We start from the raw sequence: 20253 nt of genomic DNA, 5'->3' as shown, positions 1-20253 counted from the left end.
GACTAGCCACATTTGTTGCATCCATTCTGATTTCCAGTTTTGCACCTCATGTCATCAGAACTCCTATCCAGGCTTAATTCAGTTCCAGGAGGATGACGGGATTATGATCCCACTCTTAAGCCACTGTCTGTACACACAGAATGTGGATGATTTCACAATTTTTGTGATGATTTCTCAATTTTTATTTGCTCAACACATTGAGAATAGAATTAATCATATAAGGGGAAATAATGATCCGTGCATAAACTTATGGTGTGTTAACATAAGTGACCCCTCTCTGTTTCCTTCCTATTTTGCTGGAATCCTTTCCTGGTATTTCGGCAGTGATTTCTATTGCTTAAACATATGTGTGAGATATTATTTCAAATGTTACTGGCCAAATCATTGTGCATTGCTGCTTGACTTAATGTCTTCCACAATTATATCAATCCCAAGCCCCAAGGTTCAGCACTGAGCCAAAAACATGCCACGTCTACATGACACAAAAGAGCTTAACCTTGAAGTGCATTATACCAAATGGAACCCCATTCCTTGCCAAATTCTTTGCAGGCATCTGTCACAACATTTATCTCCCTTCAAGCAACAGCATCAGCGGTTAACATTGTTTTCTAACACTGGAGCGCTGGTCCAAGTCTCTCTTACTCCATCTTCTATAGATCTTTCTCCAAATTCTTAGGAAAGCTTTTCTCCTCACATCCAGCAAACCTCACCTTCTTTCCATTACAGTTTCCCTGGTTTAACTTACAATAATTATTTTTTCCCACTGGTGAAAAACTCCTTTAATATATTTGGATTTGACATGTGTCTTTGTGGACGATTTCTTAACTCAGTCTTTGCTCTATTAGTATCATATGATTCTAATTAGTTTTATATTGTTTGTTTTTTAAGTAACACTTGCACATGGTATTTTTTTTTAAAGTTCAAAAGGGTATAAAGTGAACGGTACGTTTTCTTCCCACACCAACTCCCATCTCTAATTCCCTTTTCCCAGAGATAACTACTGAAAACAGTTTGTTGTGTTTTCCAAGACATGCTCCTTTACTTGTATAGACAGATAGATGGCGAGTTTGTTGAGAAATATCAACTCAGTGGAGTTTAAATTGAGATAGCTTTATTTTTTTCAAGCACTATATTCAACTGAGCTCTGAAGAATCTCCTTTCTCCTCCTATACAGCTGCTTAGGCAGGTCCTATAACTCTCTTGCCACTTTCAATTAAATTTCATTTTAATTTGTTTTAAATCCCCACTTCATATTCAATTTAAATCTCATCTCCTCTCTTCTCTCCAGACCTGGCATTGCCTCAAGGGACTTGGAGTTGGGAATAAGCTCTTTCATTGGATGGAGGAAGTGGGAGTTTGGTTCCTTTCCCGGATCAGGCATTTTGGATTGAGTTGGGGGGTAGGAGGAAGAAGAGAAGCAAAGACTGTCTTACATTATTGGCAACTTATGGGTGTTTAGGAGGCCTCTCTGGTCTTTCTCTGGCTCAGCTTAGTTCTACCTGCTACTGGCAGCCTCTGCTGATGGGGGGGGTGGGTCTCCCCACAGGTGGGATGGTTTTCTTGGAATGGTACTCAGCTTCCCCATGACTTCCTCCATTGCTGAGAACCATCTCAGAAAGTGGCAGCTCTGTCTCCCTCCAGCCCCACTAAAAGACTAGGTCCCTGAATTGTGTCCCCCCAAATTTTATGGATTGAAGCCCAAAACTCCAGTACCTCAGCATGTGACTGTATTTGTAAATAGGGTCTTTAAAAAGGTTTTAAGTTACCAAAAAAAAAAAAAAGTTAAAAGGAAGCTGTTAGGTTGGACCCTAATCCAATCTGACTGGGTGTCCCTTTAGGAAGAGGTAATTTAGACATACAAGAGACACCAGGGCTGCACACACAGAGGAAAGACCATGTGAGGACACAGTGAGAAGACAACCGTCTTCAAGCCGAGGAGAGAAACCTCAGAAGAAACCAAACCTGTCAACACCTTGATCTTGGATTTCTAGCCTTCATAACTGTGAGAAAATAATTTCTGTTGTTTAAGCCTCCCAGTCTGTGGTATTTTGTTATGGCAGCCCTAACAAACTAATACAGTCCCCAAACCCTGTATACCCACTTGGACCAGATGCTGCCTGGACAACCCCATAGCCTACGCTCTCAGCTCTCTCCCTCATGCTCTTTTACATGAAGATCCAGTACTCTGTGAATTCATCTTCCATTTTTCTTAAGGGCATGGAGAGCTGCAGATGGGGCGGCCCCCTTCCCCTTCCCAAGCAAATGACCCCCATCCCTTCTCACCTTGCTGCAGTGGATGACCCCTGCAGGCCTCCTGCTTACAGAAATTCCCAGATAAGCAGTAGTCAATGGGTTCAGATTATCTCCCAACCCCTGGAGCAACTTTCAAGCTCTCCCAGGAAGTGAGCTTCACTCCAATGGCAACACCACAGTGAGCTTCCAGATGGGGCTACATCCATCCAGGAAAGGAAATGCCACTTCTTACAGGAGCCCCCATCCTAAGAGTGAGTTTTCTGGAGCCCCTTCACCATATCTTGGGAGACAGAACCTTGACCACTGGACTTATTCTATAATCTGTTTATATAAGCATATGGGGGCAGAGGAGACGATTGAGGGGACAGCCCCAGTTTGGCACCTCTTGGGAAGCCCAAAGGGAAGTGTCTGACCTTAATTTTTGGCAGCTTTCTTCAGCATGTGAACACTTCTTTGTTCTCAACATTGAAGCTTATTCACTAATTTGGAGAAGTGAGAAAAGTACAACTCCACACAGGTATACATTCCAGTTTTTTACTCAGAGGTGCAAAGAAAATGTGGTTTTGACTATAACCAATGTGGTCTTCACATCAGCCCCCACTTTCTAGGAGGTGGTGGGAACACGAAGCAACTTTTATTCCTATTTGGTTTGAGACTTTGTCCAATATACCCTTCAGGTAACACTCAATCTCTTGAGATAGATGCTCAGTCTTTTCATACAATGAATAATGTTCAGTGGCTCTCAGTGTTTATGTCACATTGTGCATGTGTGTGTCATAGAATAAATTCCTAGAAGTGGAACCGTTGAGTCAAATACCATTCACTCAATTCAAAAACTATCCAATAAGTATTTTTAAAATGTATTTATAAATAAATATTTGACAGCTTGTCAGGCACTGTCAATAAACAAAACAGAAAAATTACTTTCTGCCCTTAGAGCTTACATCATATGGAAAGAAACAGACAAAACCAAAACAAATGAGTCAGTCATACAGTATGTTAGATAATAGCTTTAAAAATAAGTAGAGAAAGGTAAAAGGGAACGGGATCAAGAGTTTGCTATTTTAAATCGAGTGGTGATTACCCATTGGTGATTACCCAATGGTAATCTCAGTTACCCATTGAGAAGGTAATATTTCATCAAAGACCTGAAGGAGGTAAGTGATTTGGCCCTGCAGATATCTAGGGAAGGCTGCTCTAAGCAGAAGGAACATCCCATATAAAGGTTCTAGAATGGAAGGATCTCTGATACATTCAAGGAAAAGCAAGTTAGACCCGTGTGGCTGGAGCCAGAGGGAGCAGGAAGGACGGAATAAGACATAAGATCAAAGAGGTGCCGGGGCCAAGTTCTGCAGGGCCTTGTAGCCCATTACGGGAATTTTGGCTTTTGCTCTTAATTAAATGAGAAGCCAGTGGAAGGATTTGAGCAAGACGTGGGACATGATCTGGCTTCTGTTCTAAAATACTTACTCTGAATGTACTGAGAGTAGAGAATGTGTTGAGAATACAGTTTGGGAGGCAAGAGTGGAAGCAGGGAGATGGGAGAAGAGTCTACTGCAGCAACCCAGGTGAGAGATGTGGTGACTCAGAGCTGCGGTCAGAGTCTAACTAAAGTTTGAAAGTATGTGGCAGAGGTTGCCAAACTGCCCTCTAGAGCAGTTGCACCAATTTATCTTCCCACCAACAAAGGAGACTTCCTGTTTCCCCACACCCTGGTCAAGCCAGCACAGCCCATGGCAAACTCCTGAGGCCTTGGCACACTAGGAGGTAAAAACAAATTCAACAGCAATTGCCCTCACCCATCCTTCATCTGTCACAGGCGGCTGGGGTCCACCAGAAGGTGTGCTGAGACCTCAGCGATAACGCAACAGAGAACGGCAGAAAATTGGAATTGGAGGGGACCGGGGCTAAGGGAATTGATCCAAATTAGGCTGGTCCTCAAGGAGGTGTAGCGAGACACCAAAGGACAGTGCCCAGAGGAAATCTGATTGAGTGGCACAATGAAGGAGGGGCAGCTCTACCATGGGGCCGTGGATGGCCAGAGCTGTTTAAAATAGGGCCTCAGACAGTGGCCCAGGCTTCAGGGAAAAGAGACCAACGCGGAAGAGGCAGAAGAGCAGAGCGGTTAAAAGCAGGAACTTTGGTGCCACATTGCCAGAGTTCAAATCCTGGTTATGTCACCGGACTGGCTGTGTAACCACAGGAAAATTACTTATCCTCTCTGGGCCTTAGATTCCTCATCCCTAAAAAAGGATTAACGTATAAGACTCAATTAGCTAGCATCCATCAAGAGCTTAGAACAACATCTGGCATAAAGTATGAACTAAGGAGAAGAAGGAGAAGAAGCAGTTCAGGCTCAGGAGAAAGCAAATGGAAACAAGGGGAACTGAAGAATGCAAATACCCTGTGTTTTGTTTTTTGATGTGTTTGTTTGTTTTGGAATGACCCACAAGTTGGGAGAAAGGTCCTAAGTTTAAGCACAGTAGGATACAACCAATCCAGATTAATCGTTTCAATTCAGCTAGAGGCCTAAGACCAAAGGGGCAAAAATAAACCTTTTACATACTAACTTATTATCAGGGCCACTGCTTTCCCAGATGTCACCTTTTTGCAAATTGAAGGCTGAAGGGGAAGCCCCTTCCCCAAAATATTTCCAAGCTATTTGCTAGGGAATTGTTGTAATAAATATACAAAGGTACAATGGCTCTGATGTGAATGGACTCCCCAGCATTGTGTGTGTCTGTTCTACACAACAGCATACGTCAGGATTCCAGCTCCAGCTGAAAGTTTGTTTTCTTGTTTTTATGCAATATGTTGCGTATTCTTGATCACGAAAAGTTTTAAATAACAAGAAAAAGAAGAATGGTATAAGCCATGTTAATCCTTCCTCCTGTTGCGGTTAACTGGAATATTTTCTATCCTTATCAGATTTTAAAATAAAGTCCTGCAAATCCGTTTCACATGAGATGAGACTACTTCAAAATGCAATTTTTAAAAAAGAGACTTGGTTCCAAAAGTTCAAGTTGTTTAAAAGCAAAGAAGGTTGAATATGATCTAATGTTGGGAAAGCTGTGTTAGTAACTCCATTTTGAAATAAACTTCCGGAGAGGTTTAACAAAAACCTGAAAGGCTTTAAAAACATTTCCGCAACAATCAAGGTCCACGGAAGTATATGACAGGGCTTGAAGCAGTTTGGCTGAAACAAACACAAACTCAACTTCTGATCTGGGTAGGGTTTTTCTACCCAAATTATTTTCCTTTCATCACAAAATAGAAAACCTCTTTGTTTCATGTATCCAGCTGAGCACCCATGGGCATTCATTCTGGTTTGGTCTCGGCTAAATGCAGAGAAACACAGTGGGTCTGTTTCAAGTCGATGCTATGGAGGCGTCATGAATTCATCACTATACTGTCACAAATGTCCTCCTACAGTGCTTTTCATTGCCTAGTGGTATCAAAAGAAAGGAGCCAGTACTGTTTATGAAATGGCTGTGAAACAGATATTTGATTCTTTTTTTCCCTCCGAATCCGTTATAAGCAACGGAAGCAAAGGAAGAAGGAAGGGGAAGAAAAAAACAAGGGCCATCACTTCAGTAGTGTCACACAGAGCAGAAGGAAAAGGGGAGAAAGGAATAGAAGGGAAGAGTTGAAAGAGAAAAGAAAAAAGAAAGGAGGAGGAAAAAAATCTCAGCTCTCCAGCCTCATACCTGGAATATAAGTGGACCCTAATTTGGAGGAATTTTTTTTTTCTTTTTTACCTTAAATGACAAATGTTTACATCCTGTTAAGCTGTGATCGTTATTTTTTGCTATATTATAAGCCTGGTATTCACCTGAGACTTTCTTTCCCCGAGTTGTGCTGATGAGATTTTTATCAGAACCTCTTTGCAACTGTCTTGGAGAAACCAGGCTATCTCTCCATTTTACTCTACCTCTAGGACCTGCACTAGGATGTGCAGGCCAAGCACCCAAGATGCACAATTTAAGGAGGCACTCACTCTCAGGTGCCCACCCTGCACTCATAGGAGCCTGACAGTGGGTGTCTCCTTAAATTTAGCACCTAGGTGCCTCCCGCCTCTGCCTTGGTCCCACCCTGCCACCAGCTCCCAGTGCCCAACAACCCTGGCAGTAATCTCAGGGCTCTTTTTCTTATTTCCGCCTAAAAGCCATTTTCTCTGGCTCCTTTCACTTCTGAATCTCCACCCTATGCCTCCACTCCTCCCCACACCACCCCAAGCTTCAGTCTCACCTCCCTCATCCATGCTGCTTATGTCCTTAGGAATCTATGGCTGAGCTTTAAACAAGCCACCAAGAATTTTAGAGGTTAATAAGTAGTTCTGGGCCTCATTTCAAAGACTAAAAAAAAGAGAAATTCTCTTCATTTTGCTATGAAACTATGAAACCACACTTAGTGACATCATGCCTTACCAACCATCCACAATTCTGTCCAAAACAGATTTTTATCTAAGGATGAGGTAAAGTCTAACAAGATGGGCCTTTCTAGTTAGTTATTGAGTAGGTTACTTTATTATTAGCTTAGATTCCTGACTGAGGTTTTCTACAGGAAGTTGTGATATAACAGAAGCACCTGCTGGGGGCTTGCCTCCATCATCCAGAGCCATCATTTCTCCCCAATCGACCTTCTTCCTTCCCCAGACAATTGTACTGTTAAGGAGAGGGGTGTATCATATCCCTCAGGTGTGTTGAAGAGTACGATTTTGCTGGAGATAGCCAAATGACTCCAGAGAGAACAAGGTGACATATCAAAGCAACAGGGCTCCAGTGAAGTCCTGCAGGCTCCGTGGCAGGTAAGCAGAGTCGTTTGCGCCCACCAAATCATCACAGTGGGCGGCCGGCGCGCTCCCCACTTCCTCGAGAAGCAGCCTCTGCGCCCTGAAGCATCATTCTTCTTTTGATAACAGAGCAACAACAAAATGCTGTGGCAATCAAAACTGCCTGAAAATAGCATATTAACCGTTCAGAGTTTTAATTGAGTTAAGGAAACGTCAGCCCAGATGCTCTCCGCGGTTCTTCTCATAGAGATGCGCTCTTGGTGCTGCGTTTTTGAGACTTTGCGCCTTCTGACTTAGGACTCCCTCTCGCAGACGGGACTTCGGGATTCACGGGAGTGATTTCCACGTGGGATGAGGGTATGAACAAAGATGCGGCCGACATTTACAGACACTGTCTCATTTAATGTTCCAAAGAACCCTGCCAGACACATCCCTGTGTGACCATTTTGCAAATGAAATTGATGCTCAGAGAAGTTTAATGGCTTTCTTAAGGTCACTCAGTTAGGAAAGGGTGGAGTTAGAGTCGGAACCCGGGTCTAATCCTGCAGCACTTCGCAATCTTTGCTCGTCTTCACCCTTCCCACCGCACTGTTTGCTCCCATAATGCAGTGCGACCAATAGTCTTCTCAAGAGTCCAGCTTGCTCGGTTGGCAGCTTAGTGCGTTTATAAAAACTGGGTCTTGGCCTTTCTTTTCTGAGCTTCAATCATTGGACTAATGCTGAATGAATCTTCTAAGGCTGCCTTGTGCAGTCCCTTTAAATTATAATGAGAAAACGAAAGTGCAGTGATTGAAGACCTGTGCCCCCAGTGAGCCACTGAGTCAGTGCTGGGTGCAGGACCAACGAGCCCCAGGGCAGTATGTCGACACCGCACGGTGCTACCAAGATCGTGCAAGGAGAGTCCTATGTCCTAGATGTGAGGTGCTGATTCTCTCAAGCCCCCAGCTTTTCTAGGGACACAAGTAAGTGGTGAGGTCTGGAATAGGGGTGAGGGCAGCACCCACGCATGTCAGGCATGTTTGACTCCAGGTTTCACCATTTCTTTCTTTATTTATTTATGGCTGCGTTGGGTCTTCGTTGCTGCGCATGGGCTTTCTCTAGTTGCAGCGAGCAGGGGCTACTCTTCATTGCGGTGCACGGGCTTCTCATTGCGGTGGCTTCTTGTTGCGGAGCACGGGCTCTAGGCGTGCAGGCTTCAGTAGTTGTGGCACATAGGCTCAGTAGTTGTGTCACGCGGGCTCAGTAGTCGTGGCTCGTGGGCTCTAGAGCGCAGGCTCAGTAGTTGTGGCGCATGGGCTTAGTTGCTCCACAACATGTGGGATCTTCCCGGACCAGGGCTCGAACCCGTGTCCCCTGCATTGGCAGGCGGATTCTTAACCACTGCGCCACCAGGGAAGCCCTCACCGTTTCTTTTCAGCAGATTAATTCTAGTCGTCAAAACCCATAGAGAAAACAGATAGGAAATAGATTCTCCAGCACTTTTCCAGGTTGATTCCTGCATCTTCTTTCAAGACTTCTTGGTTCTCTCATCCTCAAGCACTTACAGGGTTCTCTTTGGCAGTACCAGATCTAAATTACACCTCAAATCACCATCACCACCACCACCCTCAAATCACCATCACCACCACCACCCTCAACTCCTTGTAACCTATTTTGCAACATGGTCCCTTGGTGTAAGTCAACACAGTCTATATATTCCCAGTCCCGCCCCCTCACGCCCTCCACACCAGACTTACCTGCTCCCAGTTCTGGCCCAGTACTCGTGCCACGGCTCCCGGGTTACTGTCTCCTCCTCCTTCCTGTGCCTCCTGGCCCAGTTCCTCTAAGCCAGCGTTGCAATCGCAAATGTTCCTCTGTCATTTTTCCTCTTTTTATTATAATTACGCCAACTCTGTATTGCAGAGGAAGAGATGATTTTTCTTTGACTGGGGCCAGGGAGGTATGAGAAATGTGTCCCATGCTGGATGCACCGTAGGGGATGGTGGGAAATGTAGCAAACTAACAAGTCCACGCCCCACTTAAAGAAATTCAAGTTTAAAAAACTTAAAGCATTCAGGGATTTCCCTGGTGGTCCAGTCGTGAAGAATCCTCTTTCCAATACAGGGGACGAGGGTTCGATCTCTGGTCAGGGAACTAAGAACCCACAAGCCTCGGGGCAACTAAGTCCTTGCCGCAACAACTGAGCCCACACGCTCTGGAGCCCACGCACCGCAACGAAGATCGCGCATGCCACAGCTAAGACCCAATGCAGCCAAATAAATATATTTTTTTTAATTTAAAGCATTCTTCTGATCAGAGTAAGTACTTCTACAGCCTGGATTCAGGGGCCACCAGTTTTCAACCCCTGTTGGGCCTCCACTCTAATCTGAAAGGCATTACTTTCTTCAAATCCTGATTCAAAGTCAAATTTACTTCCCCTAGCATTTTCTTTACTAATCACCACTCCTTTACATCCCCTTAAATGTATGTACAATTTAAACCATATTGGCTTTTGATTTCAAGCCTTGAGGGCAAGAATGGTTTACCTATGTTTTATTCCTCAACTTTATATCAGATCCTGCCTCCAATTTACTTAACCAGAACGTCCAAGGATATATAGTGCATAGTATACAAGTTTATGAAGAATAAACGTGTTTGGTGCGAGTCCTCTTCCTAAGTGTGTAGATTTGTGTCTTTGGCATCCTCAGAAACTCCTAATAATGGGGCAGAAGTTAATTTTGTTTCCCCATAGTTTGGAGAAGAGGGAAATGTTCTGTTTTTAATTTGCACTAATACAGATAAACCAAATGGCTTTCTGGATAACAGAGTCACGGTGACACCCAGCCAGCTACGCCTGGACCATTTCTCACCCCAAAAGCTGTCAACACAGAAAGTTAGCCTTTATGGCCCATGAATCCTTCTGTCATCTGCTGCCCTCTAGTGGAGAGAAGGGATAGAGCGGACAGAGTTGTCCAGAAGCCAGAGCTCCTTGAGCCTAACTCCAGAAGACACTGAACAGTCACAAAAAATTGTCCCTTCCTCTGTGGTGTAGAGTTGGAGTAATTATAATAAAAACAGGAAAAATTACAGAAGAATCAAGCTACTGTTTTCCACTGTGGAAGGCAAAGTGTGAGTTGAAGTAAAATAAGTATGAGTCAATAATCAACATGTGATTTTTTATTATTATTATTATTTATTTATTTACTTATGGCTGCACTGGGCCTTCATTGCTGCGCGCAGACTTTCTCTAGTTGCGGCGAGCGGGGGCTACTCTTTGTTGCGGTGCTCAGGCTTCTCATTGCGGTGGCTTCTCTTGTGGAGCGCAGGCTGTAGATGCGTGGGCTTCAGTAGTTTTGGCTCGTGGGCCCTAGAGCACAGGCTCAGTAGTTGTGGCGCACGGGCTTAGTTGCTTCGCGGCACCTGGGATCTTCCCAGGACAGGGCTCAAACCCGTGTCCCCTGCATTGGCAGGTGGATTCTTAGCCACTGGACCACCAGGGAAGTCCTGATTTTTTTTCAATAACTTTTAGTGGTGTTTTTTCTACAACAGAAAAGTATATAAACTTTATTGTACAAGTTTTTCTTTATTATACATATATACGTTCATCTTAGGAAGTACAAATAAGCAATAAAATAAAAATGAAATCACCCAGAAACCACCCTCCATTAAAAAAATACCACTGCAATGTGGCATCATTATGAATGTATCATTCTAGATGTTATTGAATGCATATGTAGACATATGATTTTGTTTTAACAAATACAGGATCACATTTTGCATCCAGTTTCACAACCTGCTTCTTTACTGAGGCATTCTGAGGTCACAGAAGTGTTCATGTTTTCTGAAGTCATCCCTAACCTGTGTGTTTCAGCCACCAGAGAGCGGGCTCGTGAGGGTGCCTGTAACAGGCAAAGTTACCTTCAGTTTTCCTCTGGAACCATCTCTCATCTGACTTTCAGCTGGCTTAAGCAAGTGACCAATTATAGCATATTATTTTATTTGTATATGGAATTTAAAATAATAAACCTGAGCATATGGAAAATAAACATTAATGCTATCTAATATAACCGTATTCATCAGGGTGAGTTGTTTAATTATTTAAGATCCACTACAATACCGGATTTAAACTTTGTGGATATGGCATTCTATCCCTGCTTTAATAAATATATATTTTAATTATATCTATATGAAAGATTTTTCCCCAAAATTATGGGAGATATTTAACTCTCTTGAGAGAAATTTTCAAATGTAACCAATCTGCACTTCTCTTAGAAACAAAACACTATCATCACTTCTCCAAACATGTGTAGTTTGCCCCCATGTTATAAACACAAGGAAAAGAGCAGCATCTACTTAAGAGAAAGCCCTGAAGATAGGAATGAAAGACAGCATGACCAGATTTAATGTTAAAGCAAAACTAAAAACTCCAGGACGGTACTTAAGTGAGCATGATGGGAATGTATTGTTTCCTTATAATGATTTTAAATGGAAATTACAGTTCAATCACAAATAAAAGGAATTTGTAGACAGTGAGGTGAACAAATCTGATTTCACTCGGATTCACGGTGATTATCAAATTAGCAGCTACTCATTCACCACTAACCGTTCTCAGTCCTCTTGGTCTCCCTAACAGCGCTGAACTGCTGCTTCATGGTGATTGCAATGGTGGCAGCTCATCAGGGCTATATTTTAGCTGTGCTTTTATCTTCCCTGTTTTTCCTTTTCATTGCTCGGCAAGGTAAAAGTGGGGAGTGGGGGAAGAGCATTAGAGGAGTGAGAACGTTAACATGCACTTGTTTTAAAAGTTGTGCAACACCAGTTGAAGGCCTAACATCTGGCTCCCGGCTGCCTCCTGACCCATCTCCTAGCACTCTATCCTCATCAACTCCACTCCAACCACACTGGTCTCCTCGCTGTTTCTCCACACCAAGCACACTCCTGCCTCAGAGCCTTTGCACCTGCTATTTCCTCTGCTAGAACGCCCTTCCCACCTACATCTGCAAAGTTTACCGCTTGGCTTCAATAGCGTCTGAGTTCAGATGCCCCCTCCTTGGAGAGGTTGGCCTTCCCCAGCTGCTCCTTTCTAAAGCAGCCCCTCCTGTCACTCTCTACCCCCTCATTCTGCTTTGTTTTTTTCTTCCCCAAACATCCGTCACTACCTGACATGGTATTATATACCCACTTTGTGTTCCTTTATTGAATGAACCCAATATCGCCCAGGTTATTCTGACCGAGAAGGTCCAGGGTGAGTCTGGGAGTATATATACTGAAAAGCTCCCCGGGAGATTCTGATGCACAGCCTGGTTAAGAACCACTGGTTTAATGGATATTATAGTTTTTGGAGTCAGATGGTCTGGGTTAAAATTCCACCTTGGCAAGCCTGGGACATTACAGCTGTAGGCCCAGTCAGAAACATAGTAGCAGTAATCCCCAACACCCAGGGTTGTGCTGAAGATAACACCGGGTAATGGATTTGAGACAACCTCTTGAACTGGAAAGTGGGATATAAAAATGTTATTAGTACCCTATTTCTTCTCTGAGGGTGAACTACTTACATTTTAGAGAAAGAACATTTTTCGAAGAATAATAAAACCTATTTTTATTTAGAAGTACGATCTCTCTGAATCAGATTGTTCCTTCCTTGTAAACTCTAAATTATACGTCCATTTTTCTCCCTGAAGGCAGTGCAAAAGAGAAACGAATGGAATTTGGTCAATCCTCGTAGCTAATGCAAATAATTTCAAATTCTGAAATTCAAAATTGCTAGCAGCGGTTTTGCCTGCATTGCCCCAGGGTGGCGGCCGTGAAGAGGTGGTCTCCCCAACACCCCCTGTCTCCACCCCCTCCCCCGGGCTGAGTGGTCCCTGAACGTCTCCCATCCTTGGGCTCACTCCGTAGGGTGAAGCGGCTCCGCTCGCGCCCTGTGCTGATGCCCACCCGGCGGGAGCGCGGGGATGATGGACAGATGGAGCTGGCGAGAGTGCTGCCTGGAACGTCCGGGAGACAGCACTTCAGGAAGCAGCAAGCGGAATAGGGCATCTTGGAAACATTCGCTCTCATCACAAGAGAGTCCACTGTGATCTCCAAAGGGTCCAGTGTCATGAAAAGCAATCGATGAATTGAGAAGGCTCCGACTCAGGCGGCCAGCCTGCACCTCCCAAGAGGTCTCAGAACAAACCTCTGTGAAAGGAATGAGTTCTCCGGAGAACCGATATACGGTCCCCTTTTATGGCAGAGGTCACCAGTAAAAGACTTAAGAACACACAGGTGGGGGCGTTTTGTTATTCATGTTTACCGTAACCAAAGGAAATAAACATTGTATACATGTGCTTCTATTTATAAACACCGCTAGCCAGGTTTCGTTGGATAAAGAGTGACACCTAGTGGACAAGCTTTGGTAACCTCTATGCTATGTCCCCCTAAATCCAATTAATTTAGTTTCTAAAATTATTCCACAATGTAACCAAACTGTCATAAGGCCAACGCCTTTGAAAATTTCACCCCAATCCTGTAACTTACATATAAGAACAACAGCGAGAGGAGACTGACCGACTGAAAATAGTTTTGAAGGATCTGTGAGTGAAGAAACTAATAAGGAAACAGTAAATGAAGACACATCTTTGTCCCAGGTTTCTTTAACATGGTATGAAAATTCTCCATCAGATGGAGAGAGGAAAATTTGAGTTTTGCTAGGGATCCATGAGTAGGACTTTTTGGACTGGAAGCAGGTGAAAAACAGTGGCTGCTACCTCTGGAAACCCTGCTGAGTGGCCCGGCCTCGGGCAGTTGGCCCCTTAACCTCACAGGGTCCAGAAATCAGCTCTTGCCCAAACCTGAGAAGTTCTGCAATTCACATGCCCCAGTTCATACCAAGCAGGGCCATCTGGATGCCACCTTGGGCTTCTGTCCTCAGACACTTTCACCATTTTTTTCTCAAATGTTTACCCTAAAATTAGGGAACATTACCTAACACCCAGTCGGACTATAGAACAGAGCCATTGAACTAAGGACTGCCCCAGGAAATTCAAGATGCACTAACTTCATATATACGTATTTGCCCTTTTTGATTTTCATACAGAATTTATTCTGCTTCCTAAATGTCCTCTGGGATAATATTTTGCTTCCCCCATCCCCGGGAGCAACCATTTGCTGCTATTCGGGAGGAGGATTTTACCAGCCCCTCAGGAAAGCCGCTGTGCCTCTCTGGTGCTACCAGCTTGCTCTCAGTTTCTCATCCCTGCCTGGCGCAGTTGCAGCTTCTTGGTTTCTCACCCCACCTCACCCACAGGCCTCTCAATTGCCTTCTCACAGGACTCCTGCGGCCCCAAGCACGGTTTCCATCCCAGACTGCTGCTACCCAGGGCCTCCCTCCCAGCTGCCTCACAATGAATCCTCTGAAGCTCACCGAGTAAACATCAATTCAGGGTGAAACAGCTCCCACCCGAGTGCTTCCTCTGCCCCAGAAATACTCACTTTATGACTCCCATGCCTGGGTGGCACCGAGCTTTTGCTTTGCTCTAGCAGCCCTGTTGAGCCTAATGGCATAACTCACTCCTGTTTGTTTAATTGGTTAAATCAGATTAAAATGTGTCGGGGGGGGGTGGGGTATAATGTGCTCACTTGTGTGTATTTTAATTTACACACACACACACCCTCCCAATGCCGAGACCCAGAGGCACAGTTTAAAAATTGAAAGTTTTCAAAGCGGGCTTCCCTGGTGGCGCAGTGGCTAAGAATCTGCCTGCCAATGCAGGGGTCACGGGTCAAGCCCTGGTCCGGGAAGATCCCACATGCCTCAGAGCAACTAAACCCATGAGACAACTGCTGAGCCTGTGCTCTAGAGCCCGTGAGCCACAACTACTGATCCCATGAGCCACAACTACTGAAGCCCGTGCGCCTAGAGCCTGTGCTCCGCAACAAGAGAAGCCACTGCAGTGAGAAGCCCGCGCACCACAATGAAGAGTAGCCCCCGCTCGCAGCAACTAGCAAAAGCCCGCGCACAGCAACAAAGACACAATGCAGCCAAAAATAAATAAATTTATAAAATAAAAAAAAGTTTTCAAAGCCATGCTGATGACAGTCAACAACAGTTAATTGACTTCACAGCCAGCAAATACTTAAAATAGGTTTAATTACCAAGAACTACTAATCTTTCTGGCCCAAGGAGGTAATGCTCCCTTCTTCAAGTTTCCCAAACCTGGCTGCACCAGAATCACCAGAAAACCTTCATGGAAAGATAAAGCCCAGGGCCCCATCTCAAATCTCCTGGACTAAAATGTCTAGGCAGGGACTGGAATGACTATTTCCACAAGCTCTCAGCCGGCTCCACATATTTTCAGTCCAATGTTTGGAAGCCCTGCTTTGAATCACAGCTCAAACCTCACCTCGTTTCAGAAAGGTCTAACAAAGCAACTTCTGCCAGTGTTTCCTAAAGTCATGTATATCATCTTGATTTTTGCCATATCCATGTACCACCTGTACTGCAATCTACCTAAGGTATGTCTATCAATTGGCTTGCATTTTTGCATAGATTTCACTTTTTAAAAACTTATATCACTGCTATGAAATCACAGCTTTGATGGATGTTAGTATATTTTTCCTAATACACAATACAAAAAATGTATACCATTAAAAGCTGTCTTAAAATGTTTTTCCCTGTAGGAATAAGCTAAGTTTGTGTACCAATGGGTACACCTACAATGCTTGAGAAAACACTGATGGAGAGAAATAATCTCTGTTCTACCTTTCCTTCTGAAGGTGGCCCTAAGGGAAATTGTGAAGAGAAGAATTTCATATTGAGGAGCTCAATTCTTGGGATTTAACTAGGAATCTGTGAGTAGGACTTTTCAGATTGGATACAAATGAAAAACAGTGGCCACTACCTCTGGAAACCCTGTATAGTGGTCTGGTCTCAGGCAATTGGCTCAATCCTACAAAAATTGCAGACACCGTCCTTCACCCATCCCTTGGATCTTTTAATCAATAATCAATTGAATCACTGGGAGTGGGCCTGGGGTATCCAGCAGTTCTAATATGAAACCAGGGATAAAAACCATCATGCCATTTCTCTTTCAAGAACATTTCTCCCCAGTTAGAAACCCCCATTACCTTCTACCTCCTCCATGGGACCCCTTTGTATTCACTGATACAGATAGAAGGTGAAAAAAAACATTCCGCTTATTAAAACATTCTTACAAGTACAGGTCAGAGTCAAAAAGCTCATGCCTTGACTCCAGGATTCCAGGGAATGCCAACCTCCAGGGTTGTCATAAACTCATTCTACACCAATACACCTCTACATCCCCTACAGAAGGCCCCGGTTTCTCCTTTCATTTTTTTTCCTCCTTCTTATTCTCTGTTTTTCCCTTTTATTGGTTAAAAATAAATGACGGGCTTCCCTGGTGGCGCAGTGGTTGAGAGTCCGCCTGCCGATGCAGGGGACACGGGTTCGTGCCCCGGTCCGGGAGGATCCCACATGCCGCGGAGCGGCTGGGCCCGCGAGCCATGGCCGCTGAGCCTGCGCGTCCAGAGCCTGTGTTCCGCAACGGGAGAGGCCACAACAGTGAGAGGCCCGTGTACCGCAAAAAATAAAATTAAATTTAAAAAAATAAATGACGTACTTTTTTCTTACTTTGAAAGCAAATGTTCAATGTAAGAAAAATTAGAGGCAGACCGCTCGGAGTCGGTGCTGCTGTCCTGTGACTTTCCCTGTTGTCTGCCCTGCTCGGCCCCGTGAGGCCACTGGACCTCAGCAAGTGGCCGGGACCCTTGAGCCTGCAGGAGGTGGACGACCAGCCGCAGCACCCGCTGCAAGTCCAGTACGGCGGGGCGGAGGTTGACGAGCTGGGCAAAGTGCTGACACCCACCCAGGTTAAGAACTGGCCCACAAGCATCGCATAGGATTGCCTTGATCCAGATAAATTCTACACGTTGGTCTTGACCTACCCAGATGCTCCCAGCCGGAAGGGCACCATTTCCTGGTGGTCAAGGTGAAAGGCAAGAACATGAGCAGTGGCTCGGTCCTCTCTGATTATGTGGGCTCTGGGTCCCCCAAGGGCACAGGCCTTCACCACCACGTCTGGCTGGCTTGGAGCAGGACAGGCCGCTGAAGTGTGACGAGCTCATTCTCAGCAACCGATCTGGAGCCCATCATGGCGATTTCACGGTGGCGTCTTTCTGTAAAAGGTACAGGCTCTGGGCCCCGGTGGCCGGCACATGTTACCAGGCTGAATGAGATGACTTTGTGCCTAAACTCCCCGAGCAGCTGTCTGGGAAGCAGAGGAAACTTAGAAGACGGAAACCATCCCAGAGTTTCCCAAGCAGTGTTTCAGTTTAGCGATGCATGTAGATTTCTCCCCTTCCTCGTTCCCAAGGCCTGAGCGGTCAGATTTAGGTTTGGGGTGACTTTTCCTTATGCCTGTCCTCTATAATTCTAGGGGGTTTATGTTCTGATCAAATTTGAACTCCATTTGGGGGGATAATTTGGGTCTATGATAGGGTCATCAAAATGTTAATATAAGAATAGCAACTCAGACTTTAAAGAAGAAAAAACTTCTGGTAAAAAGACCAGGTCTACAGTATTAGAGCAGAGCATCAGAGAATCTTTAAAGGAGCCCGAGCCCAGAATTGTGTGTGATGGCACCTTCCGGCTTGTGTTTTCATGGTTCTGTCTCTCACCAAGACAACCAGGGGCTGGCATGTCCACTAACCCCCAACGTGGTACACCTCAAGCTGGTTACCGGGTGTCAGTGTCCAGCTCTGACTCCCTCAAAGAGCAATAATGGAAAAAGCAATAGGGAGAGAGTCACTTTGCTGTTCAAGCCCGGCCATCTAGATGAGCTGCAGGGCTGGGTAAGAGGTTATCAGAAATCCGCAAGTCTGTGCCTGTTAAACTGATTATACTTCTTTGGTGTGAGAAAAGCCCGTCCGGAGTTGCTGAATGCTGTGTTAATTCTGCTATTTGCTTATAATCGAATAAAAATAAAAACAATGTGTAGATGGGAAAAGAAAAGAAAAATTAGGAAGTAAAAATAAGTAATATATGTAAACATTTTAAATTATCCATAATACAACCATGGCAGGACATCCACTTTTAATATTTCAGGATATATATATATATTCCTAACCCTTTGTAGAAGGTGTGCCAGCATACTGTTCACAGCTTGATGTGTACTGAACTCCTGAAGCCACTGCTGTAAAAGAATGAGCGGTGAGGGAATTCCCTAGTGGTACAGTGGTTAGGACTCTGTGCTCTCACTGCTGAGGGCCAGGGTTCAGTCCCTCGTCAGGGAACTAAGATTCCCCATGCTGTGTGGCCAAAACAAAAGAAGAATCAGTAGTAATTTTTCCTTCTTCATCCCCAAAGCCCACTCTGTGTTTGGAGCCTGAGCTTCCCAGGCTCAACAGATTATTGCATTTTAGTTGCAGAGCTAGAAAGAGAAGCTAGGAGGTGCTAGAAGGCTACCACCTCACCCATCCAGAATGAGGCTGGTGCTGAGACTGGAGGCCTGAACCAGGATAGAAGGTTCACTAGGGAGGGAGGAGGCCAGTGGCAGTGGGTTCCACTAATGGGGAGGACCCACGCCCCAGTCCCAGAGAGCCCTTGAGTAGTGACCTGGCTTCTGGGAAAGAGGGACTAAACCCAAAATCTTTGGCCTTATCCTGCAACCTAAGATCCTTGTACCCAGCTTGGCATAGAGGAAATGCAGCTGCCCTCTTAGAAAAGTTAATGAGCACCTCGGTGGCTCCCACATTGACCTGAACAGTTGGAGCCCCGCTGTTTGCTACACACCATGTAAAACTCAACTAAGATGAGATTTCCAGCCAGTTCTGGTGGGTGGGAGGGGGCCAATTTTATCTCATTTAGAATTATAAAAGCCCATTGACTGAAAGCACCAGAAAATAGAACCTCTCAGTAAGAGGGAGTTTGGAGAAGTTTCTTCCCTTATCTGTGGGGATACAATCCAAGACCCCCAGTGGATGCCTGAAACTACAGATAGTAACAAACCCTATACATACTATGTTTTTTCTTACACTTACATACCTTACATACTTACATACCTATGATAAAGTTTAATTTATAACTTAGGCACAGAGAATATCTGAATTGCCAGCATCAATAACTACTCTTGAACTTTGGAGCCATTATTAAGTAAAATAAGGGTTACTTGAACATAAGCACTGCTACTGAGTGACTACTGGGTGGGACACGTTGAACAAAGGGATGGTCCACACCCCCTCTAGGACAGAGCTGGGTAGCAAGATATTTCATCATGTTACTCAGAACGGTGTGCAATTTAAAATTTTACAAATTGTTTATTTCTGGAATTACCCATTTAACATTTTTGGACCGAGATTGACCTCAGTTAACTGAAACCACAGAAAGCAAAACCATGAATAAGGGGGTCGACTGTACTTTCAAGGAGAAATCAAGGAAGCAGAGATCAAATCTGGATTGGATTCTGTCAAGAGGAAGGGGCAATTTGGTGATGAATATCTTATAAAAATTAATTCTTGCAAGGGGAAAAACTAAAGTGGGTGAGAGTCATCATTAGTTTAAAAAAAAAGAAAGTAGCAGTCTCTCGTTTTGGAAGGTATTTAGTCATTTCTGTTGTTGTAGAGTGGCTTTGTCTTTATCTTCCATACATGATTATAGTGGCCTTGTCTGAGCATTGTTTATATTCTGTGAATATCATTAATGTTCACTCGGGAACTTCAAGTGAAGTTCCAATGGTCCAGCTGCATTGGTGCCATTTTTTACTTTCATAAAGGAATGTATCATCTCAGACCAAATTAATATTTGTCATATATGTACACATACATATATGTTTTTACAAACATAGGATTATACTATACATACTGTTTGATAATTTACATTACCTAATGACATATCAACAACAGTTTTCCATGACAGTATTCATCTATATCACTTTAAGTGGATGAATGGGGTTCCATTATGCAGATGAGCCATACATATTTAACTAATTCCCTATTGCTCCGCATTTAGAATGTTTTCCTTTATGCATGCGTGTGCATGTTTGTGTGTGTGTGTGTGTGTGTGTACAAATGTATTCGTTTTCTAGGTCTCCCATAACAAAAAAACAACAGAAATGTATTTTCTCACAGTTCTGAAGGCCAGAAGTCCAAAACCAAGGTGTCCACAGGGTTGGTTTCATTTTGAGGCCTTTATCCTTGGCTTATAGATGGCCGTCTTCCTCTTTGTGTGTATA

General features: G+C 44.3%; 1 pseudogene; it reads left to right on the top strand.

Moving 5' to 3' along the window:
• The first annotated feature begins 16738 nt into the window (after window positions 1–16738).
• LOC149749417 (phosphatidylethanolamine-binding protein 1 pseudogene) lies at window positions 16739–18383 on the top strand (annotated as a pseudogene).
• Window positions 18384–20253: the final 1870 nt, after the last annotated feature.

The sequence above is a fragment of the Delphinapterus leucas genome, chromosome 4 (assembly GCF_059928025.1).
Source record: "Delphinapterus leucas isolate spDelLeu-1000000601 "Yukka" chromosome 4, BTC_Dleu_Yukka2, whole genome shotgun sequence".
Classification (NCBI taxonomy): Eukaryota; Metazoa; Chordata; class Mammalia; order Artiodactyla; family Monodontidae; genus Delphinapterus; species Delphinapterus leucas.
The sequence above is the reverse complement of the archived record's forward strand: the minus strand, read 5'-3'. Positions and strand labels throughout refer to the sequence as shown.